Consider the following 12,047-nt stretch of genomic DNA (forward strand, 5'->3'; position numbering starts at 1 on the left):
AGTTTCACAATTAGATTAAAGACATAAACATGTCAAATCCCATGGTGCTTATTATTTGTTGGCTACAAAGAAAAAAGTATTTAATTCAGTAGAACAAAATGCGATTTTTCAGCATGGCAGCCAGAACTTGCACTCATTAAGCACCTTCTTATGTAAGGCTTTGGATTAGGTGTTGTTACAAAGACAAAACCCAATATAATCCATTCTATCAATGAATTTACATTCTGCTGAGAATGTATGCTGTGTTCACAAATAAACATTATATAAGGAATGATGTGAGAAGAGGAAAAAATGAGAAATTAAGACAAAAAGGCTTAAGAAGATCCTTAAACTAGAGAAATAGGGAAAGGATTCTGAAAGACAAAATGAGGCAATATCTTCTCATCCTCAAACTAAGGAGGTTAGAAATGGAGTTTAGAAGTTAGAAATCAAGTTTGGTAGTAATTAGTAGTTGTTTTTGTGGTTCTACAAGTACTTGTAGTACTACAACTAGTAGTAACTAGTATACTTTGGATAGAATGTGGATAGAAAGAATTCTATGTATGTGAATAAAAGTTGTAGTATAAAATAAAGTACCTTAGTACTTTATACTTAGACACTTCAGGAGCATGTATAATCTGAGAAGATATTACATAAAGATTTTTTAGGGTCTTAAATGCCAGTAGCAAATAGCTAACCTTATTGCTCCCTCTGTTAGAAAAAAATTACTGTGGGACAGGCAAATTGAAAAGCAGAAAAGTTTGAAGGCACAGAGATCAGTTAGGAGGCTATTGCCCTGGTTCAGTAAGTGGTCCTGGGGTATCATATCAGAGTGGTGGCAGTATTGTGGAGAAAACTAACCAGAGACAGTTGGTAGGATGGAGGTGGAATCAACAGAACTTGATAACTTACTAGCCAGCAGTGAGTGGAGGAGAGAAAAACAGTCAAAATTATTCCAAGTTTTCAAGTTTGAGTGACCAAGAGATGGTGATACCCTCAATAGAAGCAGGGAATTCTAGAGGAGGAGCAGATTGGGAGTGGGGAGGTTAAAGTAACTCTCACTTAAATTTGGTTCACACACAAGTCAAGATTATCCTGTGATGTCAATTGTCCTCCTGGAAAAAGAAGTATAAATAACAAGGGTACTGGATAGATTAGCTGGATAGGTTCAAAGTCACATAATCAGGAAGCATCTGAATCATTATTTGAACCTGATTCTGAGACTAGCCCTCAATTTGCTACTATAGGATATCTCTTGTTCCAAATTTATTGGAAATGTATTATTAATATTTATCGATATTTCTTGATGTTATATATTTATTTTATATTCATTGATAATTTAATTATTTATTGATTTGCATTGATTTATTAATATTTATTGATAATTATTTGATTGGATGAAGAAATTATTTACCTTGATGATGAGTCAAAACTATTCCATTTTAATACTTTAGATTAAATTTTCAATTAAAAAAAGTATTTGAGAGATCCTAAAGGTCACTAAAATAAGATAGCTAAAAATATAGCCAAAACATTCTCAATAAGGCCTGTTGGTTACCCTCAATCTTGTTTAGTCCATCTGGCTAAACAGTATCAAGGTGTGCTTGCTGTATATGACTCAGCTTCTTGGAGTCACAAGTGAAAGTTTGGGTGACTGGTTGACTGTTACAGGTGGATAAATTGCCCTGAAAAGGACTCACCATAGGATCTAGTCCTTTCTTAACACCCCAGATGCTCTAAATAGTGGTTGAGTGACTTGCCTAGGGTAACACAGCTAATAAGTATTTGAGCAGCATTTGAACTCAACTCTTCTTGATTCCAAACCTGGAACTCTATCCTCCAGGCCACCTAGTTGCCTAGTAGCCTAAACAACTCACTAAAAACAATATGTTATAGATTTTTTAGTCTTCTTGAAGGCCTGAAAAACAACAATAAAATAATTTAGAATGTTTTTGTTAATTTTAATCCTGATTCTCCTTAATTGATAGGAAGAGAAAATGGCTATTTATTAATGTATTGGAATACCAAACTGACTCCTTAATTTATAATAGCAATTCAGTTATTTACTTAAATTATGTATTCCCAGATATATTCTGAATTTAATTATTAAGGAGCTTTAAAATTTTTTAATTATCACTAATTTAAAACTGAGTTATTTATGATTTTCAGTGGCTTTTTATCATCACTATATTATGTTCTGCAATCTAGTCAAATATTTCTGTTCCTCACACACAATATTACATCTCCTATCTCCATGACTTTGCAGAGGCCAAACCCAATGTTTGGTATGTGCTTCCTCCTTACCTTTGCTTTGCAGAAGCCTTCTCTTCCTTTAAAATAAGCAACTCATTCACAGTCTTATGGATGAAACATTTCCTGATCTCAACCATTAGTGCTCACCCTTTCAGACTACCTTGTATTTAACTACTTTGTAGTTAATATATATACACTTTGTATATTTTATATTTATGTATATACCCACACTTATTCTCTTTATATTTATGGTTTGCATTTTTAAACTTGTTTCCCTCATTAAGATGGGAGAAAAGTTCCTTCTGAGTATAGTTTGTTTCATTTTTTGAACATATGTCCCTAGTTTCTAGCACAGTCCATGGCTCAAAATGCTTATTGAATTATTAATTACAAATAAAAATCTAAAGCATATTTTAGTCTAAATTTATAGGATTAAAGCTCTAAAGCAGAAAGGGATTGTAATATTCAACCCACTCATTTTATAGATGAGGAAATTGAGTTCTAGGGAGATTATGTAACTAGCCCAGAAAAGTAAACAACCTTAGGATTTTATACTAATTCCTCTGATTCAAGAACTAGTGTTCTTTCCACTATAATATTGCCATTCTACTGCTATTCTTAATTCCCTTTTAACCCCAAATTGAAAAGCTTCCCAAACTTGGATGCCTTGGAAAATTAGACAAATATTTTCCCAGATTAGATTGTACAAATCTGACAGTAGAATTTGAAGACTAGTGAGAGGGAAATGAGGACAAAGACGAGAGATGAAATGTGATTGTGATTGTGATAGGATTTTGAAAACAGAGAGCAAGATGACCTGCCAGGATTTTAGGAATGGTGAAAAATTTTGATATTCATATATAATTTTGATTTTTTGTTATGATTTAACAATTAGCAATTCATGTTAACATTAATAATAATTAATGAATATTTATTAAATATCTAAACAGTATATCAAACTTGATAAAAATGAAAAAAAAAATCTCTTTTTCTTTTAAATCTATGTAACTTTGAAAAATAATTACAATTTTATTTTGGAAGTTTTTAGGCACTCTGTAAAGAAGTTTTAGTTAGCAGGAAGCTTAAGGAGTTCAGGGCATTTTGGGCAGGGGGGGTCCAGGAATCAGAATGGGTTAACAGATAGGTTTTAAAAATAGAAAAATATATTGGATATATTTCTACCATGTTTAACATATATTGGATTACTTATCATTTAGGGAAGGGGGTGAGGTAAGGAGGGGGTGGAAATTGCAAGGTTTTGCAAGGGTTAATGTTGAAAAATTATCCATGCATGATTTCAGAAAGGCCTGGAGAGACTTACATGAACTGATGCTGAGTGAAATGAGCAGGACCAGGAGATCATTATATCCTTCAACAACAATACTATATGATGATCAATTCTGATGGACATGGCCCTCTTCAACAATGAGATGAACCATATTAGTTCCAATAGAGCAGCAATGAACTGAACCAGCTACACCCAGCGAAAGAACTCTGGGAGATGACTACAAACCATTACATAGAATTTCCAGTCCCTCTATTTTTGTCTGCCTGCATTTTTGATTTCCTTCACAGGCTAATTGTACACTATTTCAAAGTCTGATTCTTTTTGTATAGCAAAATAACTGTTTGGACATGTATACATATATTGTATTATGTATTGGTCAGCCTGCTATCTGGGGGAAGAGGTGGGGGGAAGGAGGAGAAAAGTTGGAAGAAAAGGTTTTGCAATTGTCAATGCTGAAAAATTACCCATGCATTTATCTTGTAAATAAAAAGCTATAATAAAAAAAAAAGAAAAAGAAAACTTATCCATGCATATGTTTTGAAAATAAAAAGTTTTAATTTAAAAAAAACAGTTATTGGACCATTTCTAATTCACTTCTTAAAAAAGTATTTAATGAGAAAATATTTTCTTTTTTTCCACCTCTCCCCACTTTGTTGAAAAAACAAATAAGATAAAACAAAACTCTCATAATATATATGCATATTCAAGCATAACAAATTCCCACATTAGCTATTTTTGAAAATTTTGAAAATGTTCAGTCTATCACTTCTGTCAGGAGGTAGGTAGCAAGCTTCAACAAATGGTCCTCTGGAACTCTTGTGTCTTAATGGGAAAGTTTTGAGGGACCAAATTGTCAAAACAATTTCAATGAATCCTGCTATAAACTGCCTTTGTCCAGGCAAGCTCTTGGGAGATCAAAGATACAAATAGAGGCGATTCTGAGTTTATTCTAATCCCCAGTTTGAAGATGCACCAAAACTCATTTTCAAATAATGTAATATAAACAGGCAATATTCTAGAATAGTAGCAATGGGACTCAGCAATGCCCATTATTACAACATTAACTACAAAAGCTCATTGCTGTTATCAGTCACCACTGCATATGTAATTAGGCCCACTAATAACTTGTACTGGGTATTTAGGGAATAATTTAAACCAAATAGTATTTTCTTGCCTTGTGACAAGTTTATAATCTAAAAGGATAACTAAGACACATTGTCATATTGGCAAGAGGGGAAGAATAAGAGCAGAAGACAGGGACAGAGAAAGAGAGAGACAGAGGAGGGAGGGAAGGGGAGAAAAAGAGAAAGAGGAGGGAAGTGGAGAGAGGGGAAAAAAGAAGAAAGGAGAGGAGAGAGAGAAAGGAAGGGAGGGAGATTTGAATGAAACAAATTTCAGGAGACTGAGATACCAACAGTAACTTAGAACAACTGAAGATAATAATAATACCTATATCTAATATTTATGTTGTGCTGTAAGATTGGTAAAGCACTTGACAAATATCAGCTAATTTAATTTTCACAACAACCTTGTGAGGTGGTTGTTGTTTATCATTCCCATTTACAGAGGAGGAAATGGAACCTGAGAGAGGTTGCTATAAATTTGTTCAAGTTCACACAACTAATTAGGGTTGAAAGTAGAATTTGAACTTGGTGCTTTCTGATTCTAAGTTTAGCACTTTATCCACTATATTGTCTAGCTACCGAGGATAAGGCCTCGTAGAAGATCAAGAGAAAAGAAGTTTAGTAGAAAAAACAAATTCCTTTTAGATAGTGTTGTCCATAGAATTCATTCTTAAGATTATTATACACTTATAACTGTATTTATTGTGCTATTATATAAATTTCCCTGTAGTGAATAAGTTTTCAAAACCCAAAGGAAGGAAAGAGGCAAGCAAGAAAGGGAAATGATATAAATCTTCTCTATCAGCCTAGAGTAGATAGTGGGAATCTTGGGAAATAGAAGCGAGCTGTAGCAGTGAGAAAAACCAATAAATGGTAAAGGTTGGGCCAAGAGGACAAGGATCCTCTTGGGGATTATGAAGGGACTTTTTCTTCCCTTATGATCCTACTACCCCATAAACATACATCAGATCACAGCTAAAATACTCTATTTCTTTTTTTAAAAATGTTTTTATTGATATCTTTTTTATATCGTCATAATTTCCCTGCTATTTTACCCCTTCTCTTCCCAGAGAACCATCTTGTATAACAAAAGGAATTATTTTTGCAGAAAAAAATATAAAAAAGAAAAAAATAGCGTAACTAATCTATAAATTGAAAAAATCCCCAAACAAGTGCAATGTGTCCTCCCTCTTCCATGAAAAGTTGGGTTGAAAGCGTCCTCTCATCTCTTTTCTTTCAAGTCTGATATTTAAGTTCTTTCTATTTACATTGTTGTAGTCATATGTATTGTTCTCTTGACTCTATTTTATTCTGCATGAGTTTATGTGAATTTTTCCATGTTTCTCTGCATTCATCACACATACAATTTTGTTTATGATTTAATACTTTATCTTTCCTCTAATTACATACAAAAACAATCCCTAACATTCATTTTTTTTCAAAATATTGAGTTTCAAATTCTCTCTCTTCCTCTTCTTCCCCCTTCATTGAGAAGACAAGTGATTTGAAACAGATTATTTATGTGCAGTCTTGCAAAACATCTCCTTACTATGGTATAATGAAAGAAAACACAGATCAACCCTTCCCCCACACATGTTATTTCCTCTTTGAACCAATTCTGATGAAAATAAGGTTCACTTGCTCCCCCTACAAATCCCCTCCATATTTTTCTCTACTGTAAAAATCCTTATATCTTGTTTATGCCAGATACCTTACTCTTTTCTACCTCTCCCTTTTCCCTTCTCCCAATGCATTCCTTTTTCTCAGTCCTTTAATTTTATTTTTTTTAGCTAGTCATCCCATCTTATTAAATTCATAACCATGCTCTCTATGTATACTCTTTTTAACCACTTATTTTTTAGGTAATGGCTATTATATACTGTGTATGTAAAAATGTATGTATATATTCTACACCCACACACAAGTACATATATATGTGTGTATATATACATATATAAATATATAGTATTAATTGTTGAAATATTTTGGCTACCAAATCCTTATTTAATTGCTTCTTGTCAGCCACCAGAACTCTTACTTAACTGTTGAACCAGAACTCTATTGATACAGTAAAAGGGCAGTACAGTCCCCACCACCCAGACATCTTTCTGCTGCCCACTTTGATGTGTAATTAATCTCCCAGCTCCAAAGAGCTGATGGAGGAATACCCTTCCCCACACTAGACCATAAGCCCTTGGCCCCTTATGGAAGCCTGTTTTGCTATTAGGATGGTATTAGGATTATTCCTTGGTACAGGGCCTTGTGAGAGCTCTAAGGACAGCAAACATCTTCCCAACTCTGGGAATTGCCCACAAAACAGTGGCAGAGGTGGCTCGTGGGGAGGAACATAGTTTCCCACCAACAGAATGGGGCAAGGTGGTGGTTGGAGAATGTTTGAGAAGAATGAGAAAGAGACCATTTGTCATTGATTAGGCTATAGATGCTGTAGTGAAATGTAAAGTAGCTAATAAAAAGTTCTCACATTGCAGATGATCCAAAGAGGCTTTAATATCAACCTCTCAACTGATTGCAACCATTCTGATTCCTTATTATTCTGCATTCCTGTTTTGTGTCAGAATAAAGCTGCCTGTTCCATACCTAATTCATGTTTGTACTCTGGGCTACTTCTTTTTTTCCAGTTTGAGATGAGAGCCAAAAACAGAACTATTATTACTCAGGAATCTGAAGTAAGAAGTATAATGGAAGCACTGGGACCCCAGTTCCCCTTTTGAAAATAACAGGTAAGTCCAGGGCAAAATGGAAGGGCAGATAAAGGACAGGAGTGGGAGAAGGTCATTAGCCCTTATCGCCTCAGCTTAGCAGTGCCTGGTTATGCTAGACCTGTAGAAAGGGATGTTTATAATAGCCTTAAGCCCCTATGCTCCTAGTTGGTTATTGTTATTGTTCAGTCATGTCCAACTCATTTGGGATTTTCTTGTTAGATACTGGAGTGGTTTGCCTTTTTCTTCTCCAGCTCATTTTACAGATGAAGAAACTGAGGGAAACAGGGTTAAGTGTTTTGTCCAGGGTTACCCAGTTAGTATTTGAGATCAGATCTGAACTCAGGAAAATGAGTCTTTCTGATTCCAGGTCTGGTATAATATCCACTGACTCCTCTAGCTGCCCCAGCTGCTCTAATCTGATTTGTTAGAGTTCTCTATTTCTAACTGATTTAATACAGAAAGATGTCTCTGGTTATACTTGGTTACCACAAGTGTATTGTCCTTAAGTACCCTTTCTTCCTATCTCTAAGTGTGAGAATAATAATCAAATCAACATTACCATTAGAGAAAGAATCAGTTGCCTAGACAGAAATACCACCTCTGGATCCGTCAGTCCCCTCTATATCAAAGCTTCTTAAAACTGTGGGTTGCAACCTTATGTGAGGTTATATAACTGAATGTGGGGTTTGAAATTATGATTTATTATTAGTAAATGTCTAATTGTATACCTATTTTATATATACCTATGTACATAGGGTCACACAAGAATTTCTTAGGTATCACAAGTGAAAAAGCTTAAGAAGTCCTGCTTTATGTGATATCTTGATGGGAGGAATCTTGTCACTTCTGTATTTATATCCTAAGAACAGAGCACAGTGCCTGAAACATAAGTGCTTAATAAATGCTTTTTAAAAAAACACACTTCTTATCTTCTGTGAGAGTTTCCTTTAAAAAGATATAAGATGAAGTCAGAAACAAAATATATGAGACTCTGGGATGATTTTTCATTGAAATTCTTTGTTTCTATTATTTAAATATAATTATTTTGCAATTATTGCCCATATTTTGTAATTTTTATGATTCTTAAATGATAAAGGTCATTTAAATGACCTCTAAGGATCTCATTGGTAGAAACATATTAAGGTCTACTATATAAGTGAAAAGGAAAGTTGGCATTTTCCCAGATGATTTGGTTTGGGTAGATAGCCAACCTAGACAATTCAGGTCAAGTCCTCTGCCTTAGAACTGGAGTTATCTGGATTGGCAGAGTATACTGCCCAAATTCTCTGTATTTGCTCAACCTTCCATCTTGCTTTGTGTAAAGCTAGCCCTAGACAAAGCTACTAGTGTTCATTTCAATCATTCTGTCTCTGTGCCTATTATCTGAGGTAGAAAACTGGCTGATTTAATGTTCCAAATTGCTCCATCATTAAAGGCTCCCTTTACAATTCATTTTAAAACCAGGTACCACAGTGAGTAGTTCTATAATTGGGGTTAGAGAGCCAAGTTGGATAATTTAGTATCCAAATCTGGCTTTGTTTTTACCTAAATGATCATGACTCTTAACTAAAATTATTAAAAAGCTAATAAAATAAGATTATTTTAAATGCATTCAATCTTTTCTAATAATTCTTACAACTTATAAAATAATTATTTGCAAGCCATCTGCCCCACAGAATCAGCCCTGGCATCCTATAGTACCCGAGGATTCCTCATCCTATCTTAATATTCTTTTCTATTTTTTTTTTTTTTGCTCTTTGTATTTTAGGCAAAGCACACAAATAGATGCCTGCGGGAAAATCCATAGTATATAAGGCTCACATGAACAAGTTGAAATAGAGAACTGAGACAATTATGGAGGTTAAACAACAAGCAAGTGATTATTCTTTTGCTATTAAGGGGAAAAGACATTAGGAGTCCAAGTCATTCAAGTTCTCTGTCCACATTCAACCTCCTTTTTCATCTATAGATACTAACTCAAGTTCCTATAAGATCAAAGAAAATAATAGATTTTCTTTTATATACTCTACTACATTTCCATTATTCTCATGCTATTTTGTGTTTTTTTTAAATGTGTGTGTGTGTGTGTGTGTGTGTGTGTGTGTGTGTGTGTGTGTGTGGTTCCATGCTTGCTCTTCTGCTTGAAACAGGGCTTATTTTTTTTTTTTTTCACCTGTACCCTTCATTATTTGGACTGGCTTGCTCCACTAACTTTATTAAATGTGTCCCTCATTTCTCCTCTAAATCCTTTTTTCTTTGTTTATGCTGTGAAAAGAACATTGAATATGAAGCCAATGAAGAACATTTAAACTTTCCAAATAATATTTCCAAGACTAAGAATTCATGTCATCTCAAAGAAGTTTATAACTTCAATTTGTTGAAAAGGTTTTTTGTGGATGAAAAATACTCTGGATGTCAGAAGAGTTCACAGAACAGAGCAAACTTTGAGGAATAGGCCAATGAATTTTGTGAAAGTGTGTGTGTATGTGTGTGTATGCATGAGTGCATGAGCAAATCCACACAGCTTGGCTGGTCACTCTGGTCTCCAGATGGTCACAAGATGAAGCCAGTAATGACCATGGAACATCCTGAAATAGATCTTTTACTTTAATCAAGTAAAAATATTTTTATTAACTCGTGTATGAGAGAGGATTTCTTTCTCCTCGTGAGAGAGGATTTTGACTTAGTGCTTACCAAATATTGAACTTTATTAATCCCTGATGAAGCACTCAACAGGCATTTATTAAGTACCCGCAGATAGAAAGACAAAAATGAAATTGTTCTTGCCTTCAAGGAACTTACATTCAATTAGGGGAGACAATATGTACCCATCTATGTATCTATTTAGAGCTATATAGATAAATGGATAGAAAGATAGATCTCAGTATCTTTGGGTTTGTGTCTTTCTCGCTGTAAATTTGCATCTGTATCTCTCTATCTACACAAAATAAATGAAAGGAATTCCAGGAGGAAGGGGATGGGGGATACGTTGGGGATGGGGAATGGGATGGATCATGATTTTCAGTAAAAAAAAAAAAAAAAAAGTAAAAAAAAGAAAAAAAGGTAGATGATGCTTGAACTGAATTCTGAAAGATTCCAAGGGTTCCAAGACACTTAAGTGAAGAGGAAGAAGCATGTGTGGCCAGCTAGGGCAAAGGCACATTGATTGAAAGGGAAATAATATAAAACAAGCCTGAAAAGGCAGTGTGGAGCCAAGTAGTATAAGACTTTAGAAGCCAAACAGATCACATACCCTTTTTAGATTATTCACCTTTATACTGGATTTGAATTAGACAAATCACTGGATTCATTCCTGGCTCCAATTCTTGTTACCTGTGAGAACTCAAGTAATTTACTTTGCCATTTGTGGTATATTTCCTCATCTTAGAAATGAAGTTGATCTGGATAAATTCTAAGATCCCTTCTATCTCTGAATCTGTGGTTCTATATGAACTATGACCAACTAACCACATTATAGAATCTATGTAGTATATAATAGAAAAGGATAATTTAATTAATTAATAAAGACTCCAGAGGTATTCTTAGCCTTTCATACAGCTCACTTTCTTATTTTTAAAACTTTAACTATTTTTCAATTATTAAGCATTTCTTTCCCCCCCCCTTCATTCTCCCCATTCCACTTCTTTTTACCTTTTTATATTTCTCTCAACACCTATGCTTTCCAGTTTCCATTCAGGTATATCTAGTCTTTTCTTTTTTTCTTTTTTTTTCTCAATAGTATTTTATTTTCCCCAATACATTAAAGATAGTTTTCAGCATTCATTTTTTCTTTTAAAAAATAGGTTTTTATTTTCAAAATATATGCAAAGATAGTTTTCAGCATTCACCCTTGCAAAATCTTGTTCCAAATTTGCAAAGATAGTTTTCAGCATTCACCCTTGCAAAATCTTGTTCCAAATTTGTTCTCCCTCCTTTCCCCACTCCCTCCCCTAGAAAATGAGTAATCCAATATGTTAAACAGGTGCAATTCTTCTATACATATTTCCACAATTATCATGCTGCACAAGAAAAATCAGATCAAAAAGGGGAAAAAAAGAGAAAGAAAGCAAAAAATAAATAAACAACAACAAAAAGGGTGAAAATACTATGTTGTGATCACACTCAGTTCCCATAGCCCTTTCTCTAGGTGTAAATGGCTCTCATCATTATAAAACCATTGGAACTGGCCTGAATCATCTCATTGTTGAAAAGAGCCATGTCAGAATCAGTCATCACATAATCTCGTTGTTGTTGTATACAGTGTTCTCTTGGTCCTGTTCACTTCACTTAGTATTAGTTCATGTAAGTCTCTTCAGGCCTTTCTGAAATTAATCTGCTGATAGTTTCTTATAGAACAATAATGTTCCATAATATTCATATGCCATAACTTATTCAGCCATTCTCCAACTGATGAGCATCCACTCATTTTCCAGTTCTTGCCACCATAAAAGTGCTGTTATAAACATTTTGCACATGTGGATTGCATCAGTTCACAACTCTACCAATGGATTAGTGTCCCAGTTTTCCCACATCCCCTGCAACATTCATCATTATCTTTTCCTGTCATTTTAGCCAATCTGAGAGGTGTGTAGTGGTACCTCAGAGTTGTCTTAATTTGCATTTCCCTGATCAATAGTTATTTAGAATATTTTTTCATATGACCAGAAATGGTTTTAATTT

The 12,047-nt window shown here is 34.2% G+C and overlaps 1 long non-coding RNA gene across 2 annotated transcripts in view; it reads left to right on the plus strand.

Annotated features, from left to right (window-relative positions):
* Positions 1 to 4,034, plus strand: part of LOC141550950 (uncharacterized) — a 32,576-nt gene extending 28,542 nt beyond the window's left edge. For both annotated transcript variants that reach the window (XR_012484736.1, XR_012484735.1), the window contains one exon: positions 3,534 to 4,034. This is a non-coding gene — a long non-coding RNA (uncharacterized LOC141550950). The remainder of the gene's footprint in view (positions 1 to 3,533) is intronic.
* Positions 4,035 to 12,047: the final 8,013 nt, after the last annotated feature.

The sequence above is a fragment of the Sminthopsis crassicaudata genome, chromosome 1 (genome assembly GCF_048593235.1).
Source record: "Sminthopsis crassicaudata isolate SCR6 chromosome 1, ASM4859323v1, whole genome shotgun sequence".
Lineage (NCBI taxonomy): Eukaryota > Metazoa > Chordata > Mammalia > Dasyuromorphia > Dasyuridae > Sminthopsis > Sminthopsis crassicaudata.